This window comes from Mustela putorius, unplaced genomic scaffold (assembly GCF_011764305.1).
Source record: "Mustela putorius furo isolate JIRA1106 unplaced genomic scaffold, ASM1176430v1.1 tig00000242_pilon_pilon_pilon, whole genome shotgun sequence".
Lineage (NCBI taxonomy): Eukaryota > Metazoa > Chordata > Mammalia > Carnivora > Mustelidae > Mustela > Mustela putorius.
This window is the reverse complement of record NW_025421325.1, coordinates 7,572,202-7,598,136: the sequence shown is the minus strand read 5'-3', so window position 1 is coordinate 7,598,136 and position 25,935 is coordinate 7,572,202. Positions and strand designations below refer to the sequence as shown.

The 25,935-nt window shown below is 40.0% G+C and overlaps 1 protein-coding gene across 7 annotated transcripts in view; it reads right to left on the bottom strand.

Annotated features, from left to right (window-relative positions):
* The window catches only part of SH3D19 (SH3 domain containing 19), a 170,428-nt gene that overhangs the window by 89,534 nt on the left and 54,959 nt on the right, over nucleotides 1-25,935 (bottom strand). The window contains exon 1 of one of the 7 annotated variants that reach the window (XM_013059159.2): nucleotides 9,278-10,805. The exons of 4 other annotated variants lie outside the window; for them this stretch is intronic. The gene's annotated coding sequence lies outside the window, so the exon portion shown is untranslated. Of the gene's footprint in view, nucleotides 1-608; nucleotides 928-9,277; nucleotides 10,806-25,935 lie in introns of those variants that run through there. 2 more of the 7 variants (XM_013059160.2, XM_045078331.1) reach the window with 2 other exon arrangements.

Below are 25,935 nucleotides of genomic sequence, written 5' to 3'. Positions count from 1 at the left end.
ATGGCAAAACAAAGACTGGACAGGAAGTATTTTCCCCCTTAATTTTACTGCTTGTGGAACAGCATAAAGATACTAAAAACATACTATAAAACTTCTCGGGAGAACTACGGAAGAAAAGGCATTAAGATTCACACAGTTAAATGTATTTATCAATTCTTTCTAAATAGGTTCATAATGAAAAAGAAATGTTTTCTAAACCAAGGAGTTAGTACACAGGAAGTATGTTTTCTGAAAGACTAACATGTAGGAAGAGTCACAATAAAACATGTTTTTATAGATACACTGCTCTCAAAAAGCACAATGTTAATATGCTTCTGGTTCCAGTTTCTCTCCACAGTGACCTCGTATTACTGCCGCTTTGAAAACTTTTGTTTTAATTTAACTTCGTTTTACCCACCCTCAATAAAAACATTATGTTTTTTTCACTTGTGGAGCACTAAAAATTTAAAGTCGTAGCAAGATAGCACGCATTTTAATCATTTTTTTTTCAATCGCTCTTCTTCAGCTTTAGGCTGCTAGTTTTGTTAACAAAAGGAAAATATCTCAAGGCAAAGCGGAAAACTGGAGGCAGATCAGCCATCCTCATATAACAAAGCAACAACTCTTACCTGTGGCTAACGGTGAGCTAAAAATCTGCCCAGGATACCATTTGCTGTGGCTGGGATCCTAGTTTCGTAGAGTTTATTTAGGCATGGAATAGCAAACTCCCCACCAAATCTCCCTAGTGGTACAACACACAGGAGGAGGGGAGAAACAGAGTCATGATGCCTGTAAACAAGACTCAGCATCTGAGGGCTTCCCTCCAGGGCCTGTTCTGATTGGCAGATGTGCTATGACCAATCTGCACAGCTGGAATGTGTCCACTCAGGAAGCAAAAGCCTCGTAGCTCTCCTTCATTCTTGGTTAAAACAGGAAATTCTACAGTCATTTTATACGTTGTGCTCTAAGAAGATATAAAATCCCTCCCCACCATACTTCTCTGTCAAACTAGTTGATAATCTGTTAGAAGACATTTTTAACATTCCCTCCCAAATTCCCTCTGCATTGTATGTGTTATATTCCTTTGCAAATATATGTGCACAGTGATTGTAACATTTTAACACTCCCAAGACCCATATATTTCATAATTTGAGGGTAAGGGTAAATCATCTGTTACTCACAATAACCCCCATTCCCCCAGCTCTTGACAATGGAAAACAAATTAAAAGGTGTTCTTGTCCTACTATTTTTTCTCAAAGTATAAAAACAATCGGATTTCACATTTTGCCATAACCCATCTTTTAGCTTGAATACGTATATATGTAGTATGTATCTGTTGTGTATCTGTGTGTCTACACAACTTTTTACATACTTAAAGCAAAGTAATTTTCATGACAATCAAGATGATTGTGCAATTGTCAAGAAACAACACTAGTGGCGATGCTGAATTTTTGGCAAATTAATAAATGGTTATTATTTTGGTTCAAAATCCAAGACTGAACAAAACAAAGCACCGAGGGCAGATTTGGGATCTGGATCTTGCCATCTCTAATGAAACATCTGGATAGATCTCCGTTAAGAAAAACGAGAACAGATTCATAGCGAATATGAAAACTTCATCTTGTCTATATATAGTGCTTTAAGCATATGGATTTTATTTATTTCAAATCAAATACTCCTTGGCATATAACCCCAGCCTCCAATTTTTTTTTCAGAGTTTCTAATTTTTAAACAATTAGGAGAGAATATACTTGCAAAGGTTTCTTGAACTTTTACATACTCAGGAATCATACAAATAACTTACCAGACAAAAGTCTCACCATTTATATGAAAAGAAAGAGTTCCTAAAAATAAGAAGGCTCCAAGTCTAACATTTAGTTGCCGAACAGTGCATCATCCACAGCAAATGTGCAACGACTCCAGGGGCCTACCAAAGGCCAGCAGCACACTCTCAATGTGAAGGTCAGCGTGGCCGGATAGCAATGTAAAGTCTGTTGGTTTTGTAGGTATCTTTCTCTCTCTCTCTCTCTCTCTCTCTCTCTCACACACACACACACACACACAGTGAAGCAAGAGAGAGAAAAAGAAAACATGCTTGCATTCCCTGTTCCTATTCATCCATGTGTCCTGGTTAAAAATACTAATTGGGAAATGGAAGACTACCCCACAAGCAGAACACAAGCAGAACATGAGGCAGAACTGGTGTAAAGGGTGCTGTTGGCTGTGTGAGTGTAAATGTTATCGGGAGGCAATGGGGGAACCCAGGTACATCAAGGGGTCTGAGATCAAGAGAGTGAGAGGACGTTATTATCATGGGTTGGTGACTCTGTAGGAGAACTCTTTACCCAAAATTTCCTGCCCTGATGACTTGTGATTCTAAATAATCTGGACATACATGAATCCAATGTTTATATATTTAGGTGATATTCCACTTAGGTAGAAATGGGCCCCTGTTTTGGCAGGGACAGCTTTTTGGGAATGGCTAGGCAGAGTCTACTGATGTGCAACTATTCAGGGTGATTCTGAATCTAGTAATACGGCAAACACTTTGAAATGAAGATGACAAAAATGCAAATGTCATCCTTTGCTTTGATTAAAACTATGAAGAATGGCCAACTTAGAACTTATTAGAATCCATGGTAAGACATTCAGGCTTTGAGGATTTGGCTTTGATCACTTAACTGGACAGAAAAATCAAACCCCATTGGGCAGGGAACTTAGACTACTAACTCAAGTTGGCAGTAGAAAGTTCTAAATCATTCTTTGAAATTAGCAGGAAGACTCAAGCTGACATGAATGAATACTTACAGACACGCTCACAACAGAATAGGAAGTGGTATAATGAAAGCTACCTTCTACCTCATATTAGGGTATTAAAATGAATAGTATCTTTAAAACTAGTATTATCTATAAAGGGATTCTATACCATACTCCCAAGAATTATTATCAAATTCCAACTTGGGGAGTATATAGTATATGTTACTTTTAAAAAATGGATCAATCCTGGGGCGCCTGGGTAGCTCAGTGGGTTGGGCCTCTGCCTTCGGCTCAGATCATGATCCCAGGGTCCTGGGATCGAGCCCCACATCAGGCTCTCTGCTCAGTGGGGAGCCTGCTTCCCCCTCTCTCTGTCTGCCTCTGCCTACTTCTGATCTCTGTCTGTCAAATAAATAAATAAAATCTTAAAAAATAAATTAATTAAAAAATGGATCAATCCTACAGAAATCCTTTGTGCCATTTTTTAAAATGATTTTATTTATTTATTTGACAGAGAGAGCAAGAGAGCACAAGCAGGGGGAGCAGTAGAAAAGGAGAAGGAGGCTCCCCGCCAAGGAGGGAGCCTGATATGGGGCTTGATCCCAGGACCTTGGGATCATGACCTGAGCTGAAGTCAGATGCTTAAAGATTGAGCCACCCAGACACCCCTATGCCATTCAGTATTAACCAAAGGATCCACACATTCTGAAAAAGAATTTCCTGCAGGAACAATATCATTACCTCATTACTTAGAAACAGAAAAAATAAAATAATATGTCCATCCATTAGAAGGAGGAAGATATTCATGGATCATGAATCTCACTTTGGCGACTCTTGGAAAGACTGGGGAAGTAGTTCCACTCAAATAGCTCACGGGTGGAATTGTACATATATGAGATAAGAGTTTTCAGAGGCTTTATTAAAGTTTTTAAATGGTTCTTTTATTTAGGCAAAGAAAACTGCAAATATATGTCGACTTGAAAAGAAGCTAGGGTTCATTCTACAAAATTACTCACACTAATACTTCCTCACCTCCTCCTTCCAGTCCGTTCCACCACCCTCATTCGGGTATGTCTCCAAATTGGCTAGAAGTCATTTTGGAGACTCCTATAGTAAACTGTATATTGGTCTTTCATCTATCTATCTATCTATCTATTTATTTATTTATTTATTTATTTATGAGAAAGAGAGCTCAAGCATGAGCACAAGCTGGGGGAGGGGGGGGACAGGCAAAGGGAGAGGGAGAGAAGCAGACTCACCATTTGGTGGGGAGCCTGAAATGGGGCTCTACTTATCATGACCCTGAGAGCATGACCTGAGCACAAATCAAGAGATGGATGTCTACCCGACTGAGCCACCCAGACACTCTAGTATACTGCTCTTTTAAATAGCAGGTTTTCAATAAATATATATTTGCTGTTGTTGAACTTAAGCGAGTTATTACTACACCAAGAAATTAAAGAGAATCTCTGTGAGTTACCACTTCAGGAGGCTTATTATAGAGTTTATGTGACTGCTACCCACGCGTCTCTGGTAAGTGGAAAAATTTAGTCTACAGCATGGTCCATACTGACACCTGTTATTAATTCTAAAATGTCTAAACTCATTAAAATGCAGCACCCTAATCACACAGAGAGGGAGAAACTAGAGAATATGGGAAGTGTTTTTCAATAAGGGAATTATGTTTCAACAAAGCAGACTGTCTCTGGAATCTGCCCCCCACCCCCACCATAGCTACTGCCTTACCTGTATTTTTTTTTAAAGATTTTATTTATTTATTTGACAGACAAGAGATCACAAGTAGGCAGAAGCAGGCAGAGGGGGCAGGGGAAGGAGGCTCCCCGCTGAGCAGAGAGCCTGATGCGGTGCTCGATCCCAGGACCCTGGGATCACAATGGGAGCTGAAGTCAGAGGCTTAACCCACTGAGCCACCCAGGCACCCCTTTACCTGTATTTTATGTTCTGATCAGCATTTGTCAGGACTATTGCGTCTTGATTGGATTTTCTGGTTCTAGTCTCTTTTCCTGTAATTCAGCTACCTTGCTGGCCAGACAACTCTGTGCCTCAGAAAAATTATCAATCACCTCATGCTTAGAGTCTAAGAGGATTACATGAGCTAATATCATGACATCCTCAGCACTTTGCCTTTGCAAAGTAAGTACTCAATGAATGTCAGCTGCCATCTTGTGAAAAGGCCAGCTATTTACTAGTGGTAGTGACTGGTCCTGCCCTTTGGTGACAGCACAAGTTACTCAGCCTCTTTAAACCTAGGTTTTCTCATCTACACGATAGAAAAAATGCTATCCTGATAGAGCTATTGTGAGCTAAAGGAATTCAACGGTATAAAGAACTTAGCTTAGACCCCTGAAACAAATGATACATTATATGTTAATTTTTTAAAATTAAGAAAAAAAAGAACTTAGTTTAGTACCTGGAACATAAATTCCATGACCCTGTTACAATTGCTCTTAATTATCTTCAGTGCCTGGCTCAAAACCACTTTCTTCATGAAACTATCCCTGATTCCTCTTTCTTTTCAGCATCCTTGTATTTCGTTTCCTTTTGCTGCTGTAATAAATTACCAAAACTTAGTGGCTTAAACAAACAAAAACTGACTATACTATAGTTCTAAAGACCAGCAGTCAAAACAGGTCTCAATAAGCTGAACGTCAAGGTGTCTGCACAGCTGCAGTCCTCCTGGGGGCTCAACATAAGAATCTGTTCTCGAAGTCTCCTGCATTTCTCGGGTTGTGGACCCCTCCTCCAACAACGCAGCATCTTTACATCTTCCTCTCACTCACTCTAACCTCTTCTGCCTCCCTTTTCCACTTAAAGGACACTTTGGATTACAAGAAGCCCACCAGGATCATCCAAAATTATCTGTTCATATCAAGGTCAGTTGATTAGCAATCTTAATTCCTCTCTGCCACGCAAAATAACATCTTCACAGATTCCAGGGTTTTGACACGGGCATCTTTGAGGGGGCAACATTATTCTGCCTACCATATCCCATCAGAATTCTCATACTATCTGTATCACTCAACACTTAGCATATGTGTCTTATTACTTAAAGTTTCAGGCACATGTCTATCCCTTATCTAACCAGTGTGCCTAGTGAGGGCGGTACTCTTTTTTATTAAGCTCTATGGGGGGCGGGGGGGGGAGTTGGTTTGAACTCATGACCCCAAGATCAAAAGTAGCAAGCTCTACTGACTGAGCCAGCCAGGCACCCCTGCAGAACTCTATCTTAAAACTCTGCTTCACAGGCAGACTGTAAATATTTACATCTGTAAATGTTTGTTGATGATGGTAATGTCCAATGAATGCCGGTGAAAAAAATGTGTCTTCCTAAGAATGCCCATACGTGTATTTTACGTTTTATAAACACAGTAGTGATTCAAGAGTCACCTCTGCCCTATTAATGACCCACGTTTGGTCTACTCACGTCTCAAAGTAGCTCTCACCAAACCAAACCATACATAGAGGAAGAAACGACAGCACATTTGAACTCAAAGAAGAATCACCTCTTTGGCAAGAGACTGCAATTTTTAAAATATTTTTTTCTTTAAAATAGTTCAACTGAATCATTTTGATTATTGAGTGCAACTCACTACTGAACCAGGCTTTTTAAGGGAATAGTTTCAGAGATGAAAAATCAGAGCCACCATCTACACTTGCCCCTCTTCACCCCAAGGTGCATCTGATAGCAACTTCAGGAAGATGGACATTTTACCAGTGCTACTCCAGTCCTGGGAGCAAGGTGGTAAAGGCAGGAGAAATGGAACCAGGCTTCGAACAGGGTGCCATCAACTCTCCTTGCTGTTCCCATCTCAGGCTCCCTAATGATTTTCTTAATAATTACTCTCAGACCTCTTTTTGGTACAAAATCACACGTCTTCTACAAGTGAAACTCATGATTCAAAGAGAGATGAAAAGACCTTTTAGTTAAATTTGAATCTCTTTAGTTAAATTTGAATCTCAACTACCAAATTAAAAATATTAGAGCCATAGTCAAAACATGAGGTCATTCCTAAGGATTTTTATAAAGAAGTCATAAATTTTAACTAGAATGAGTAAGATATGCTATAAGAAAGGCAACCTGAGAAAGTGACTCAATAACAGGTATTTCTTTCAGTGTTTCCCAAATTATAATAACCTCTTGGATAGTCATAAAGCATATTATTATCTTAAAGGCTCTGAGAAATCTTGCCATTAAACACAAACACAAACAAAATCAAAAACAAAAACAAAAAACTGTTTAACTTTGTTTAACACAGGATTTCCCAAACTAATTTGAGGATGAAGTCATACTTGGTATCTGGTAGCCTGGCACATTGTGTGATTTTATCGTCACCATCCACTCCCCTGGAAAACCAAAGTCCCTTACACAGAGTTTGGTGTAAGGAGCTCCCAGGCCAGCACCAAGCCTGGTATGCAGGTGGCCTGGCTCAAATGATCTCAGCTGCAGTATGCAAATAGAATAGGAGTCTCCATTCCAATCCTATCAGGTCAAGCCCTGATCTTTTTAACATGGTATTAAATGTCCTCTCTAGGGGCCCCTGGGTGGCTTAATGGGCTAAGCCTCTGCCCTCGGCTTGGGTCATGATCCCAGGGTCCTGGGATCAAGCCCTGCATCAGGCTCTCTGCTCAGCGGAGAGCCTGCTTCTCCCTCTCTATCTGCCTGCCTCTCTGCCTACTTCTGCCTACTTGTGATTCCTCTGTCAAAGTAATAAAAAAAAAATAAAATAAAAAATTAAATGTCCTTTCTATATTCCCCTCACTTATTGATCTTTGATTTTATCATTGTTTAGGTTAATTTATTCATCTCAGAATCATGTGTTCCACAGAGATGAGTGCACTTAGTGCCTCCAGGTACCTACTACTGCGTCATACCTGTAATGGGAAATCGACAACTACTTCAGTAGGACAACCCAGACAGAGGTTAAGTGCAGGCAGTCTAGGTCAAACAGCCTTGTTTCGAGTTCTTGCTTCACCATTTATTACCTGAATGGCCTTAGCAAGATATTTAGGCACTGTAAGCCTCAGCATCCACTTCTGTAAGAAAGGGTAACAGGAGTACCCATGTCTCAGCAAGATGAATGGGGAGTACAGGAAGAAATACATACAAACAACAGGATGATTGCTGACTAGGATAAATGCTCAGTAAATGTTTATTATGATGATGATAATATCAGGGAAGCAATATGCATATAGAGTTCATAATACTGTGACTACAAATGATCTAAAAAGGTTAATTATCCTTTGTCTAGTATGGATTTTTTTAATTCGTGGGATTTTTTTTCTCCTGCTTATTACTGGTCAAGAGGACAGGACTATACTAATAATTAATTTCTGAATCTCCTCTTACCCAATCTTATCCAGCCTCTTACCCTCTGAACCAAGGGCTAACTATAAAAAATTAATAAATCTGGACTTTAACTTTTCTTCATTTTCCCACTGCAGCCTCTGACAGAAGTGATAAATAAGGCCTAAGTAAGCAGCAGAAAAAAGAGAGAGAACTCAAAAGCAGACAGAGGCAATGCCTTCAGGATGCAAACTGTGCCAACCAAGAATCACCACCTCTCCCATCTTTGAAGTCTTTCCCCATCTCTAGTTCATCCTGAAGGTATTAAACCCTCACAATCATTTTTTGAGACCCAAGATCTCGAAAATAAATTTCTGGAGTAGGATTAATGAGTGATACAAAGAAAGAAACAAAATAGAGAAAACATTTATATTTATAATATGTTACTAAAAGTATTATTTATATGTGTATGTAAATATATGTATATATACATATATTACTGACATCTGCCTCCTTATCTTAGGATAGTATGGATTTCTTTTATAAGAATCCAAAAAACAGGGTGCTTGCATGGCTCAGTTGGTTAAGTATCTGCCTTCTGCTCAGGTCATGATCTCAGGGTCCTGGGATTGAGCCCCGCATAAGGTTTCCTGGTCAGCAGGGAGTCTGTTTCTCCCTCAGTCCCTGCTCATGCTCTCTCGCTCTCTCTCACTCTCTCAAATAAATAAAATCTTTTTAAAAAATTGTTATTTGTTATTTCAGGTGTCAAGGATAGATAACATCTCTACCCACAGGTTGCTTTTTCAGCTGTTAGAATAAAAATGATGATTTTTTTTTCTTTAACGGGAAAAAGGCCCATTCTTACACTCCTTATTCCTTTAGTTTTGATTAATTCGCAGATGTTATAACAAAGTTTTACCTTTTCACACCTGTCTCTACAAAATGAGCAAATATCAGAAACCACTCTAACCAGAGACTCCTTCATCTGCAGGGAAAAGGAGAAAAAGCAGGGAAAAAAGGGAAGTTCACCATATTCCAATTACCATACACCTCACTCTGAGGTGAGATCATTAGGCTGTGGAAATCTTTCTTACACAGGTAAGGATTTTTCTGATCGGAGTCCTCAAACAGATTTTTAGCCACAGTGGGGCAGTCTTGGTCTCTAATCTAGAATGACTTTTTCCCTTTTAATCAAGTAAAGGTAAAGCCATATCTGGCAGTGTCATATTACCTTACCTAGGGATAGACAACGTATTCTTTGCACAACACCACACTGCCTCTTGCAAATTCAAGCCCACCTGTCTCCTTCCTCTCCTCTTTCTCAGCAACCTTCCATCTGCACAACCACCTTCAAAAGGCTACTGGGACCCAAGCAAAGAGAATGCCCCATTGTCTCATTGTGTTCTTCAGCTGCATAGAATGCCTCTGAACTAAGTGTTCAGTTCTGATTTTTCACAGTTCTAGAGACACATAGGATCTTTAAGAGACCTGAGAGACACCTGCCATCTCAGCTTTGAAGCCTTACTTGATTCCCCACAGGCAGAAATATCGCTTCCCCACCACCGCACCACACAGTGCCTAGCACCGGTCAGCACTTCCCACATGTTGAATCACCTTATAATTCTCTTTATCTACGTCTCATTGCTTCCACTTTGTAAGTTTCTTCAAGACAGAGCATTTATGCGCCTTGCCATGGCTGGCACAGCACATTACACACAGTAGGTACAACCCGAGTATCTATTGTAGAGCATACCGGTAGGAGTCCTCGCCAACACCTCTGCAAATTGGGAACCCGCAGAGCTACAAAAGCCTTTGTATCATCTACTGTTTCTTTTGGGGGTGCGAGGGAGCAGTTGTTACTAATTCATGGAGAAGACAGATTGCGCATTACCATGCAAAGACTTCAAATAATTTTGATTTGGAATGAAAGCATTTTGAAGTGCGGCTTCAGAGAGTTGCAGGATTCACAAAACACAAAACACTGTGTTATGAAAAATGCACCATTTAAGGGAAAGCAAAAGCAATGCAATCATTACGAGAAGCACACAAAGCTACACAAGGGATTCACCTTCTGTGGCTCCCAGGTCACAAAACACAGTGGAGATAAATTCAGAGCCCGCGATCAGCATAATGACAATGACAGCGATGACAGCTATTATTCACCGAGTCTCACTATGTTAGAGGCATTCTAATACAGTCTCATTTACTCTTCATGGAATTCCCACGATATGAGTCTTTTCCACTTTACTGATGAGAAAGCAAAGCCTCTGAGAAGCTAGTTAAATAAAAAGGGACTATGAATTTTCAAACCTGGATCTGAAGAATCCCAAAGTCCCTGCTCTTTCCACTCGGTTAGAAGGCTGGAGGTCCCACTCATTTGATAAACTACAAGGGTAAAAATGTAGAAATGCTGTTCACCATAAGCCACACTTACACTTCAGTATCAGACGGTGTGTCGTTTACAGACTGAACCCAGGGCCTCAAATTCCTTCTAACTGTCTCTGAGGCTTTCTTCAGCTTCACAAAACAAACACCCTCTCATAAATTCCTAAAAATACAGAAGATTTTGCCTTGGGTGTCTTATGACAAGACCCCTGCACTGGGAGAATAGCTCCAATTCACTACCTGATGCCATCAATAATTTTATGCCACTAACATTTATCTATGGGTGCAACAGAGTATGGAAATAGGTACATGGTGATAGGGACAGTTCATTATAAAATTAAACAGTTATGAGAATATTGCTTATTGTTAATTCCTGTACTTACAGAGTGAAATTTTTAGAAAAGAATAAAATGACCTACAGTAATTATTAAATTTTTGTATGACACCAATCTGGGTATTGGTGATTTTCTTTTCAAATACAATTAGCCATCTTTTAATTGCAACACAAAATCCACTTTTTTTTTTTTTAAGATTTTATTTATTTATTTGACAGAGAGAGATCACAAGTAGGCAGAGAGTCAGGCAGAGAGAGGGGGGGAAGCAGGCTCCCGGCTGAGCAGAGAGCCCGATGTGGGGCTGGATCCCAGGACCCCGAGATCATGACCTGAGCTGAAAGCAGACGCTTAACCCACTGAGCCACCCAGGTACCCCAAAATCCACTCTTAATAATGATAGTTAAAACATACAAACACTGGGCAACGAGGAGGAAGAAATATTAGCCACATATCAGAAACTGGCTCTGGGGCAGCTTATGTGTCATTTATGCAAAGCAGACTCTCAGATATCATGGGTTTGCCCGTCATCCACTAGCCAAGATTTCCACACTATTCCACACCCAGACTCACTGACACATCTGAGATAATGTCTGTTTGCATCATTGCTGAGTTAACCCATGCACCACAAGCAATTAAAAAACAGGTCTGAGAAACAGCCGACACTTCTAGTAATATGGAGATGAAGTACAGATCCAATTCTACTTTATCAGAAACCCGAGTAAGGCGTTGTATGCTTTCTTCCCACAGAGCTGTGAATGAAACACCTGCAGATGCAGGTGCGTGAGATCAACCTTAGCCACTCTCTGGCTCAGTGTATTCAGGTACAGACCTCTCTGATCTACCCAGCTCTGGCCCAGAGAAAAAAGAATCAAAGACAATGCTGACTGTCTTGGAGGATAAGAGACTGTGGAATACTCCTGGAACACAACAAAAGCTACATTCAACAAACCTACAACGTATATTGAGACACAAGAGCAAACAATTTCTTCTTTTTTTTTTTTTTTTTAAGATTTTATTTATTTTATTTGTCAGAGAGACACAAAGAGAGTATGCACAAGCAGGCAGAGTGGCAGACAGAGGCAGAGAGAGGAGACCCGAGTGGCTCAACTGACTGAGCCACCCAAGAGTCCCTCTTTTTTTTAATTTTATTTATTTGACAGAGAGAGAGAGAGATCACAAGTAGGCAGAGAGGCAGGCAGAGGGGTGAGGGGAAGCAGGCTCCCTGCAGAGCAGAGAGCCAGATTCGAAGCTTGATTCCAGCACCCTGGGATCACAACCTGAGCCGAAGGCAGAGGCTTTTACCCACTGAGCCACCCAGGCACCCCCTTCTTTTTAACTTTACATTTTATTTTATTTTTTTCAGTGACCCAAATTTCATTGTTTATGCACCACACCCAGTACTCCATGCAATACGCGCCCTCCACAATACCCACCACCAGGCTCCCCCAAACCCCCACTCCCTCCCCTCCAAAACCCTCAGTTTGTTTTTCAGAGTCCACAGTCTCTCATGGTTCATCTCCCCATCCAATTTCCCTCAACTCCCTTCTCCTCTCCATCTCCCCATGTCCTCCATGTTATTCCTTATGCTCACAAGTAAGTGAAACCATATGATAACTGACTCTCTCTGCTTGACTTATTTCACTCAGCAGAATCTCTTCCAGTCCCGTCCATGTTGACACAAAAGTTGGGTATTCATCCTTTCTGATGGAGGCATAATACTCCATTGTATATGTGGACCATATCTTCTTTATCCATTTGTCTGCTGAAGGGCATCTTGGCTCTTTCCAGTTTGGTGATTGTGGCCATTGCTGCTATGAACATTGGGGTACATATGGTCCTTCTTTTCACTTCATCTGTATCTTTGGGGTAAATACCCAGTAGTGCAATTGCAGGGTCATAGGGTAGCTCTATATTTAATTTCTTAAGGAACCTCCACACTGTTTTCCAAAGTGGCTGCACCAACTTGCATTTCTAATGCATACTGTGAGTACAAACAATGCAGAAGAACCTTTGATATGTCATGAGAATTTTAAGAATCCACAAAATCTTTAACAAAAATATTTGTGTAACTTCCCAGACCTCTCTCAAATAACAATTTCACCAAAATCCATGTATTTCCTGTGCATATCTGTATACCATGAGTTAACTGTGTTTTCAACGTTCACTACAGTTTTATCAACCACTTGGATTCACATACTTGCCTTACAGCAGGAATAAAAAATTCCAACGTCAGCTGACATGAAAATTACTTGAACTTACAGGTTTCTATTGAACCATCAAACGGTGAATATTAAATAAATGAATGCCCAGGAGCTACTAAAATCTAGGAATATAAGGGAAGGATTTTTTTTAAATTTAAGATTTTATTTATTTATTTGACAGACAGAGATCACAAGTAGACAGAGAGGCAGGCAGAGAGAGAGAGGAGGAAGCAGGATCCCTGCTGAGCAGAGAGCCAGACTTGGGGCTCGATCCCAGGACCCTGGGATCATGACCTGAGCCGAAGGCAGAGGCTTTAACCCACTGAGACACCCAGGCATCCCAAGGAAGGTTTAGTTGTGACTAACAATCTTAAAGGCTTGCCAGAATAGATAGCATTTGGTTTGAGCATAACTTTAAGCTGGCAAAATTTGAGAAGTAAATATGGGAAGAAAGGCATCTAAGAGAAAGGCATCGGGATCCCTGCTTGATGGGAAGCCTGCCTGTCCCTCTCTTGCTCTCCCTCGTGTTCCCTCTCTCACTGTGACTCTCTCTGTCAAATAAGTAAGTAAAATCTTAAAAAAACGAAAGAAAGTCATATGTAAATGTTTACTTGACTCAGTGGTTATATCCACCTCCTCTGCCTATAAATTGAAAGATAATGAAATAAAAACCTGAATAGAGGAGTGCCTGGGTGGCTCAGTGGGTTAAAGCCTCTGCCTCCAGCTCAGGTCATGATCCCGGGGTCCTGGGATCGAGCCCCACAACGGACTCTCTGCTCCACAGGGAGCCTGCTTCCTCCTCTCTCTCTCTCTGCCTGCCTTTCTGCCTGCTTGTGATCTCTGTCTGTCAAATAAATAGATGAAATCTTTAAAAAACAAAAACAAAAACAAAACAAAACCTGAATAGAACCATGACAACTCTAAAACAAATCAAGAATGAGAGTGATCCAATGAATCAGACATCCCAAGAAATTTGAAACCAAGGTCAAAGACATCAGAGGTTAAACATGAGTTCTCTCTAGCAAGCTTTCTGAATCAAAGAATAAAAACTGGCCCCTTGGACATCCATGAAGATAGCTAATTAAAGCTATATTCAGATCAAGAGATCAAACTCCTCAGCACTGTTCAGCCCATTCCACAACAAATTACACCTAGAAGCCAGACAAGGTTTCCCTTTTGAGCTGAAGGGAGAAGACTGCTACCCATATGAAGTTAGTGATCTGCCAAGGGATAGTCCCAGTGGGGGACCTGGGACTTGATGAGGGAAAAAGAGTATAGTTTACGGTAATTTAGGCTTTAAATTAACTTCAGACCCAGAAATTATTGGGAGACAAAGAGGAAAGACAGGTCCTACAAGTAAAATATAGTAAACCACTCCATTTCAAGATACATCTTACTCCTGGAATAACAACTTTCTTAACTTGGCAATTTTAAGGGTCTGAGCTTGTCTTCCAACTCCCTTATAAGAAAACCCAAAATAGTATAACCCATTGGGGTGCCTGGGTGCCTCAGTGGATTAAAGCCTCTGCCTTCGGCTCAGGTCATGATTCCAGGGTCCTGGGATCCAGCCCTGAGTCGGGCTGGCTCTCTGCTCAGCAGGAAGCCTGCTTCTACCTCTCTCTCTCTCTCTCTGCCTGTCTCTCTGCCTACTTGTGATCTCTGTCAAATAAATAAATAAAATCTTTTTTAAAAAAATAGTATAACCCATTAATACACCATTTACACAGTAAGTTATGTCATTCAGAGAAAAGCACTTCTGGAGAAATAAAACCACTACTTGTATCAGCCAATTTAGTCTTCATTCATAAACATGTACCTACAACCAATGCCAAGCAAACATCTAAGGAAAAAGCAATGGTATAAAAGGTAAAGATCAAAATGAATGATCAATTCTGGATCAAAACAAAAGTGAATTTAGAGACTAGAAGAGAATGCTTAAAATATTCTACCGGAGGGGCGCCTGGGTGGCTCGGTCGGTTAAGCATCTGACTCTTGGTTTCGGCCCAGGTAGTGATCTCAGAGTGGTTAAATCAAGCCCCACTGGGGGCTCTGCACTCAGGGGGAAGTCTGCTTGAGATTTTCTTCCTCTGCCCCTTCCCCGCCCCCCCCCCAAATAAATAAATAAAACTTTAAAAAGGAAAAATATTTCTGACTTACACATACTGGCCTGCCAACCTGATCTATGCCAAACTGAGAAGTAATGGTAATAAACAGAGCTGCATTTCCATTCTCTGTACCATGTGCATCAACTAACTGTCACAGCCCTGCAATTATTCCCATTTCAAGATGTGCAGACTGAAGTTCCCCAGGGTTAAGTAACTGATGCAGGGTCACAAGACCGACCAACAAGAGCAGATCTGAGACTGGAACTCAGCTTGGTCTGACTCCAATCCCACACTCAAGATGGCTTTTCAGAACAGCACATTCTTGATGTGCCTTTTTAAAGAAGCAGTGAGGGGCGCCTGGGTGGCTCAGTGGGTTAAACCTCTGCCTTAGGCTCAGGTCATGATCTCAGGGTCCTGGGATGGAGCCCTGCATCGGGCTCTTGGCTCAGCAGGGAGCCTAATTCCTCCCCTTTCTCTGTCAGCCTCTCTGCCTACTTGTGATCTCTATGTCAAATAAATAAAAACTTAAAAAATATATTAAAAAATAAAGAAACAGTGAAAGACACTGAAAACACCACATCTCTACTAACAAGTCCGAATTTTATTTGTTAAAAGGAAAAAGTCCAACGGAATATAAAGGCGAAGGTGCATTTAGAACAACAGGTTTTATATGAGCTTATATGGTTCTTTTATGCCCTTGGGTAATAGCTGATTGGGAAATTAATGATAATATTCTAAGATAAAGTCTCCAGTATGAGGACTTCAATTATAAAGGGGGCTGTATTTAACTAGAAATATAAGATTCTTAATCCCTAAATACGGTATGTGGGAAATAAAAAAGATAAATGATCTTTCAATAAAAAGCTGTAAGAAAGTTCTCCTGGGTACAGATAAGAAGTCGAACTAGATTTGGCATTGGCAGTACAACTAACAAAGCTGCAGGAATCAAGAGGGAAAACAGAATAAACAGAAAAAATTTCCCAATAATAATTCCAAGTAACAAACACAGTGATAATCCTAGAAATACTCCTGACTATTAAACAAACTATAAAAAGATTCTCAGAGAGAACAGAATACACCCAAACTTCTGAGGCATCTGGGTGACTCAGTCGTTAAGCGTCTGCCTTTGGCTCAGGTCATGATTCCAGGGTCCCAGGACTGAGCCCTGCACTGGGCTCCCTGCTTAGGAACTCATTGGTCGGTGGGAAGCCTGCTTCTCCTTCTCCCACTCCCCCTACTTGCGTTCCCTCCCTCGCTGTGTCTCTGTCAAATAAATAAATAAAAATCTTTAAAAAAAAATACACCCAAATTTGTCTTCCATTTCCCAAGAAATAGACACCATTGTAAAAGGGAAAGAGCTCTTACTAGTTATCTCTCCTTGATCTTTATGATGTTAATCAATTAAGAGCAAATAAATGTGCAATCAGGAATTTTTATACTTTTAGTAATTTGTGTCCAAATACTTATTAAGAAAAATCATTTTATATCTAGATTGAGAGCATACTCTGATATGATCAAATTTAAAAGTATAATAGTAAATAAAAAGGTGAGACTTTATACTATAAAAGGAGAAAATAAATTGAAGAAAGAGATAAAAAGGAAAAAACAATGTCCCATTTCTAATTCACTCCGTGAATACCATTAAGATGTGGGAGAGGAAATGTATAAACTGATGTCACAGACCCTCAACAAACATGGCAGTAAATAAAGTGATTCCAGTCTCTAGTGAGGATGTCACTGACAACAGAAGTTCTCAACTGTTTTAGGCATTCATATTGTGTTACCTACTGGCAGAAATTAAGTCATAAAAGGACAAGAGGTGGACAAATGGCAATCATTAATGCTATTATTTTGAAAGACTGAAACACAACATGAAACATCGGATCTGTCCCATGCGTTTCCAAGGCTATTCCCTAAGTCAGTGCAGGACAACTGTTGGAGAAAAGCTGAACATTCAAAAATTCTCAATCTGTTATTCTTTTCCTGAGCACTAAGGAAAATTGCTTTTCGTTGCTCTAAGCTCAGGGAAGTCTGATGTGGCTTGAGAATAGCTGCTAAAAAGGAGACAGACTATAAACAGAGAGATTTTCCAATCCTTGCCAGAGCGAGAACTGAACAGGGAGTGCATCTCCATGTATGTCCTTTTCGAGGAATGAAATAATCCACAATTTTCAAGACTCATTTTGAAACTGAATTTCTAAGGTATAACATATACTTTTTCAGAGCAGTAGCAGGCACTGATTGGTAGGGAGGCTAAGTGGTTTTTGCGGGTTAGTGAAATAGCTTTCAGCTCCTGAACTTAGTAACTAGGAATCAATGGCTGATTTGACCTTCAAAGGTCTAGAGCAAACAAGACACACACATCTTACCGTGACACCAGAGTCTTTTTTCACATCTCTGAAAAATGAAACTGCAGACGGGTTTTCTTTAACTCAAAGACAAGCTAATACATGAGTTTGGGGGAACTGTACCTTTAGATTTTAGAGAAATTGGGTCAAAACCCTGACAGCATGTATAAGGAAAGCTCAACATTCAAGTTAGTCCAAGGAAAACAGAACTGCAACAAAGTCAGGAAAGGACGATGCTATAATTCTCTGATTCTCCATTGTTGCTTTCAACATTTGAGGATCACAGGAATGGCTTCTTCTCAGAATTATCTTTAAAAAAAAACAAGAATAAAAAAAAAAAACCAAGAATATTAAAAATGAGATTTAAACATAAACCCAATGCTTATTTTTAAAGGGCTTGACACCACCACGTTATAGTCAGAGACCATAAGACAGACATGTCAAGGGAAATGTATGTTCTGGGAAAGTGTAAGATGCAAATGGACATCAGAACTATGGCAGCCTCTCAATCTTGCCACCTAATTTAAAATAATTAATCTGTACAGAAAAAGTGTCTCCAGTGTTGAACTGAAATGTTAACCAAGTGCCAATAGGTGTGGCTGTCTCTAAAGCACAGCCATAGCAAAACCGACAGGTCACAGGCAAGCATCTCTACTGTACAGAATCCAAGTAAATATAAGAATAAATTGCGGGGTGCCTGGGTGGCTCAGTCGGTTAAGCCTCTGCCTTTGGCTCAGGTCAAGATCTCAGGGTCCTGGGATCGAGGCCTGCATTGGGCTCCCTGCACAGTGAGGAGTCTGCATCTTCCTCCCTCGCACGCTTGTGCTCTCGTTCTCTCTCACTCTGCCCTCTCTCTCTCTCAAATAAAGTTTTTTAAAATTATAATAATAATTAAATTGCTAAGCAGTTTTCATCACTACTGACCTTTCTGATTTAGTTTTTAAACTCATTAGTATATTAACATTAATTTGCTCAAATCCTGAATAAATAGTGTAACAAGACACAGTCCTCTATTAATTTGTTTTTTAGGGGAAATGTAAAGGGATGTCACTATTTGTTAAGATTTCAGATGAATGTTTTAATACAGGAAAAGGGAATCCTCCCTTAGCAGTGCCACGTTTTCAGAGAACAAATCTAGGACACAGATGAGTTATTTCTACCTTCCCAGCTTTTAGTGGTGACTATACCCAGAGCCCTTTTAGATGTTCTTTTTTTTTTTTTAAAGATTTTATTTATTTATTTGACATACAGATATCACAAGTAGGCAGAGAGGCAGGCAGAGAGAGAAGGGGGAAGCAGGCTCCCTGCTCAGCAGAGAGCCCGATGCGGGGCTCGATCCCAGGACCCTGAGATCATGACCTGAGCCGAAGGCAGAGGCTTTAACCCACTGAGCCACCCAGGCACCCCCCCTCTTTTAGATGTTTTTGAGGAAGACACACACATTCCCTATAAAAGATCACAGAAGTTCCTGGTTTGATCTAGCTGAAGTCATCTAAATTCAAATTGAACAGAATGGATTTGCATTGGCCCAATTTGGCTTATGAGTTTTTCACTGGGATTTGACCCATTCTCACTTCCCAAAGAATTTAAAAACTGGGATGGATTTAACTGGAGAAGGAACAACAGGATTTTATAACCATCTTGAAGACAGAGAAAAAAGGGCTACAAACTGTTTTTCCCTGGTGGCACTGTTTTGGGTAAAAAAAATTTTTTTTTTTTTTTTAATTTATTTGAGGCAGGGAGCAAGCACGAGTTGTGGGGGGGGGGGGCAGAGACAGAGGGAGAAACAGACTCCTCCCTAAGCAGACTCCCAGATGTGGGGCTCAATCCAGGGAACCTAAGATCATGACCGGAGCCCTGAGCCACCCAGGCATCTCAGCAGATTATTTTTTAACTGATGTTTTTAGGAAAATTTCTCCATCAAACTAAGTCGCTTGAAGCAAAGTTACAAAAGGCAAATATCCTAACATCATGTTAATATATGAATGTGAAAGGAAACCCCAACTCCAGGTATTCATCTAAGGAGCACTGACAATATTTTATTTCTCAGAGTTTCAGGTGCTTTGTGATAACATTCTGAATTAAGGTTTTGTTCTATGCTCTCAATATTTAAAGGCTATGAACTGAGTTACTTTCTATTTTGGGCTTATCACATTACCCAAGATTTTCTGTTCGATGGTGATGTTCAATAGTGCTTTGAGTAGTGTAGAGAGACCCTCTTACCTACCACCTGTAGGAATGGGTACAATCTTTCTGGAGAGCTATTTGGGGTTTTAAAGTTTATAGCTTTTCCTCCAAAATTCTACTTCTAGAAAACTACCTTCAGGAATAGAAAAGTGAGGGAAATACCCATATGAAAACATTTAATTGCACTATCCTTTATAATAGCAAGTCCACATGGTCAACAGTAGAGAAATGACCATATGTTGACACATTTATAATTTTTAATAAACTGTGTGGTTATTATCCTATTCAACATTTATTGCCAGGACTTACCTAAAGTGCTTTACTCACTCAGCTTCCCACGAACTCTATGAAGGAAGTTCTCTTATTTACTGATGGGAAAGGAAGAAGTTCAGTTACTTTGCTAATAAGGTCATGGAGCTAGAGGTGAGGGTCCTGGGATTCCAAACCAATCCTGCTCCAGAGCCCAAACTGTTCAACACCAAACTCCTGTTGTGTGTATTGCTTTTCAAAGGTGATACTGCATTACAATTTTTCTTCCAAAGATTTTTGCTTCAATATTCACACCCAAAACTGATCTCTGGTTTTCTTTCAGGAAACATACCTCTTCCTTGTTTCAATATTAATGTTATTTTCCCTTCATAATAAGGAATTTGGAAATTTTCCTTCATTTTCTGCGTTCTGAAACAGTTGAAAATCGCACTGCGATCACCTGTTTCTTAAAGGTGTGGTTGAATTACCTTGTAAACTTGAAGGAGAGAAAAGGGAGGGTAGCTAGTTAATAATTTTCTCTATTCCATCAGTAATAACTGTCTTTTTAGATGTCCTATGTCTCCTGAGGTCGGCTATGGTCACATATTTTCCTTTTCATTTAAAAACAAAAAATCAATAGCTTTATTGAAATATTATTTACATGCCATAAAATTTACCTGTTTGCAGTACACAATTCAACAGTTTTTAGTAAATTCACAGATTGCAGATCTGTGCAATCATCAGTCATTTTAGAACATTACCACCACCCTAAAAAGATGCTTTATGCCCATTTGGAATCAATCCTTGCTGCTATCTCCAGCCCTTCCAACCTGTTTTAATTGTACAGCTCTATAACCCTGATGCATGTATGAACAGATGGATTCGTTTTATATGGATTTAATAAAACAAGAGTCAAATCTAGGATATATTGCATATAGTGTGACTATATTAAATTATTTACTTCTAGGAAACTAATGTAGTGCTATGTAGAAGTGGTATCATTTTCTTATAGCTCATTAGAGTTACTTGGCATTTATGGGGATAAAAGACAGTATGATTGTTCTTATTTTCTTATGTTCAGTACTGAGACTGCAATAAACATGTATTCTTAAATGCCCCAATGGCAGCCAAACAATAGGAAGCAAAACCTGAAGTATGATCACAAAAACCACCCTGCCTCCAGCCATATCAGAAACTGCCATGTTTCTTTACTTTGTATTGTCCAACTGTAATATAGTTTTAAATTATTTTCTTACTTTCATTTTTTAATTTTTCCTAATGAAAGTATGAAAAAAATCTAGCTATTTCTGAATTGGACAAAGTGTTTTTTCTATAATGTTCAGGACCTGAGTGCTGAGAATTAAGCTCAGCTGACTAGACGTCCAGCCAATATATTTTTAATTAACACAGAATAGAGATTTCTCTCATTAGGAAGCATTCGTGTCATTTGATTTCAGATCCTTGCTTCAAAGTTCTCCCCATATAATAGGGAACATTAAGTATAAGATTAAACTTAATTTAACAAGAAAATCTTTCTACATGTTCAAACATGCATAATTCAGTCAGTAGCATATTTAGATTGAAGATTAGAAAAAACTGCTTTGAGCATTGAGAATTTCTTCCAGTGATAAAGGTCAAAAGAACACAGACTCAGGGGGCACTTGGGTGGCTCAGTGGATTAAGCCTCTGCCTTCAGCTCAGGTCATGATCCCAGGGTCCTGGGATCGAGCCTTGCATCTGGGATCTCCGCTCAGTGGAGAGCCTGCTTCCTCCTATGTCTCTGCCTGCCTCTCTGCCTACTTGTGATCTCTTTCTCTGTCAAATAAATAAATAAAATCTTGGGGGCGTGGGGAACAGACTCAGAGAAGCAGAAATAGCATTGACTTTGGTATAAAGAGGGGTTCAAATCCATCTTTTTCTTCTTCCCTTTTTCACCCCATTCTACCCACCACCAGGGCTTATAAAAACAAAACAAACAAACAAACAAACAAACAACAACAAAACAAATGGAGACAAATCACAAGCAAAAGACTTCAGGGGAAACAAAGTCCCAGGACTTTCTTAAAGTGACTTTATACTGTTTTAAAGATATATATATATACATATATATATATATATATATCTTTAACTCAGGAACTAAAGTAACTAAACTAAGTTGCTTCCCTGTCAATTTAATATCCTTGTTGGCCATCTGTTACTTTTCTATTGTCTTCTCATCAAAGACATAAAGTAAGCCTCAAAAACAGTTAAGTGGGTATTAAAAGATTGTTTCGAGTTTTAAACAGATGTGTACTTATGTGAAAGCCCAACTATAGAGCACTCAAGGGTATGTAATTATTTTGCTGACAGGTTTGAATTCACAATCAAGTTATCCGAAACATACATACACTCAGGCATATTTTCAGAGTCTATACATATGCTTTGTCCTAGGTATACACTCATTACATCCATAACATTTAAAAATATTTTCTTGGTTAAATAAAAGAAAAAGAATTTACTTAGCTCTTCTAGTTTCATACCTAAAAATTGTTTTCAAATGTTTCTCTGAAGAAATTATCAGTTATAAGGCATCAATAATAAATATCTTTTAACTGGAGGGAGATCATAAATATGAATTTCTATATAGAATAATAAGCATGAGAAAATGAAAAAGCAGTACTAAATCTTAAATATGAACCATTAGAGGCTTCTCCTTCCAAAAAAGGCCAAAACTTTGAAAACACGATCAAGTAGAATAAATAAAACTTCATATAAAATTTCTTTCCAATTCAGTCACCACAAACTCAGAATTCAACTCTGATAAAACCTGGAATCAATGATTTATAAGGGTTTACCAGAGAACTAGAAATCTTTATAAACTTAAAAAAAAAAAAGATTTTTGAAAACAACATTTTCAAGGACAAAACAGAAATCAAGTCTGCTCTTTTATTATGATAGCTTCCATTACTCTCCAGCCTTGCCTCTGATCACTTTCCTCTTTAAAAATTCAGTTAAGGCCCTCTCTGTTTAAGCTCAGCCTTAGAATTTGGAGAAGTATTAATATTCCATCCCCTGCATAAGGAATAAGAATAAAATATCTTCTTATTTTTCTTATTCCCAATTTCAGTTACTCCCTCCAAATTAGTACAGTATTGTTTAGTGAAAATGTTTTCTCCTCACAGTCCCATCAGATGAGCTACTGTGGAGGAGTTGAGGAAATCAACAATGAGTATGAATGAGGAGGCAGGAAAAGGGATGCTCTCAGTCACTAGAACTCGGTACCATCTTTGTGAAAGACAATTTAGCAACAGAGATCAGACTTAAAACGCTAGGTATTTTCTGGGCACCTGGGTGGCTCAGTTGGTTAAGCAATTGCCTTCGGTTCAAGTCATGATCCACGGAGTCCTGCATCGGGCTCCCAGCTCCACAGGGAGTCTGCTTCTCCCTCTGATCTTTCCCCCTCTCACGCTCTCTCACTGACTCTCTCTCAAATAAATAAATTTAAAAATCAAAAAACAAAAAGCTAGGTAATTTCTTTAGTAATTCCATTTAAGAGCAATTCACACCGAAGCAAGTACAGAGGTACCCAAGAACACAGATTTCCTTAGCATAGTCTACAGCATAATTTATAATAGCAAAAAATAAACACTAAGTTTCCATCAGTGCACATGAATTTAAAGTCATGCTCTACTTCTGCATTGTGTAATGTTATGCAGCTGAGCTAAAGAAAAGTCTTCAGCTCAGTATATGTTGGTATGGAAGGACCTGAGGGAGAAAGGTGAATTGCATGTAGAATACTTCCACTTTTCTGTGATGTACTCATACACACACATACACACAGAGATATGTATACACAGAAGCCGCACAAATATACATGCACAGGCAGAAAAAGAAGGAAAGACATCTGGAGCGATGCTCAGAAAAGCACCCAAGAGGTGCTAGAAGTAAAGAGGGCGAGGAGGCAAACTTTCTATTTTACTCCATATCTTCATTTCTCGACAGTTCAAATTTTTTCAATAATTGTAAAGAAAAAAACCAACTATATATTATGCCTCGCATGCAACAGAAGAGGGAGCCAGACTTAGTAGGATTTTAATAATAATTGTTAACTCTAGATTTCTTTCCATCTGACAGCCTGGAGAAAAAGGGCGTTCTGCTCTGGTCACAAGAGCACCAGATCTAACGTCAAGTCTCCCATGATGGTTTTGGGAACCAAATGGGGAACTGTGGCCAAAGAAAACAGTGGTTTTTGAGCTGAATCGCTAGGCGAGGCTCAGTCAACAAAGAGGACAACTGAGGGACGCATCCCAGCCTCAAGTTTCAGTGGTCCTTAAGCCTGGGGTCTTGGTGTTCAGATCCGTACTTGGAAAGTCTCAGAAAAGTGAAAGAAAGGACAGCCAGAGGCCTCTCTGTGCTTCTGACAGTTCTCTCTGACGTCTAGGGCCTCTCCCGCCATACTCTACCATCAGGACTAAATGATCTATCACCACCCGACCTCAGATGCTACCTCCGTGATCTTCCCCGGCCTTGTTATCACCAATAACTGCATCTTCTCTGTGACCTCAACCTCAAGCATCTCATTTCCCAGCACACTTAACTGTCTTTCCCGCACTCCTGAGAGCAAGAAAGCCAATTCCAATCATTTTCAACCCCATTAAGATATATAACTCACTGATTTTTGCCTTGCTTTCCTCTCTACAGTCCCCTCATTCCTTATTTCCCTGCTTCCCAGCTTAAGTTCATGATTTCTCATTATAATTACTCCCTTTCCTGGCCCCGTCATTGTACCCACTTAGAGAACCTTGGCCTGGGTACCGCTACCACTCTGCCTCTCTATGCCTCCACCCATGTTGCCAAACACTACCCGTGAACAACGTAAGTCTGGCAATTTCACTTCAAATGCCAGTGGACGCTTTCTGCTGTCCAGCAGTCACACTATTCTTTCTCTGGCCCATTCATCTCCCACACTTGTGGATGACTAGTTCACTCCCTCTTCTTGGGTCCTCAATACTTCCCTTCCCGTCCTCACTCTCAACAGATGATTTCTCTCCCACTGAGGAAATGGAAACCATCAGCAGAGAACTTCTACCACCACATCTCCTACCAAACAGCATCTGTATGCACATACTTACTGTTCTTCCTGTTGTACAAAAGACCTGTCTGTGCTCCAATCTAAGCATCCTCACGCCCCAGCTGAGGGTTAGGTTCAGTCCCCTCCTGTCTGCTCAAGGACACTGCAGCGATTCTCCTGCTTTCTCTCCTGCATCAATTTCTCCCTCTTCTAGGTAATTCCATTAGCACACAAACATGAAATAATTTCTCCCATCTTAGAGCAAGAACAAAAAATTGTACCACCTAGGCTCTTCTGCCAGCTGTTTCTCAATTTCTCTTTTTTCCCAAAGATTTTATTTATTTGTCAGAGAGTGAGCGAGCAAGCACATACAAGCAGGGGGAGCGGCAGAGACAGAGGGAGAAGCAGGCTCCCTGCTGAGCAGGAAGCCTGATGTGGGACTCCACCCCAGGACCCTGGAATCATGATGCTTAACCAACTGAGCCACCCAGGCATCCCAATTTCTCTTAACAGTAAAACAACTTAAAAAATTGCCTGTCTCAAATTCTTCCCCTTTCTGTCTTGAATCTGTTGGGTTGCAAGCACCCTGGGAGCTTCCCAGCGGTGATCTGAAAGAGGGTAGGGAGAGACCAAAGAAGGAAGCAGGCCACTTCCAGACTGGTAGTTTAATAAGGAAGGGAATTTACACAAGGCTTGTTTTGGACAGCCACCAAGACAATTAGATATCTATCCTCACCTGCCAAATATTAGAACTACACAGAGGCCTTAACTGGGCTAGTCACATATACTGTCTGGACAGTCTTAGCACCACATCACTGTCTCAGGGATGTGTCTTTGGAAAGCCTCTAGGAATATGAAAGGCAAATGGAACCCACATTCCAAGAACAGAGGAGGGGGTAAGGAACCTCTGAATGCCCAGGTCCAGGTTCATGGGTCAACGGACAGTCATGTCTACTTGATAACCTCCTTCAACAGAATCTGTCCATGAGGCTAAATCCAATGGTCAGTTCTTCATTGTCTGCAGCACTTGGCAG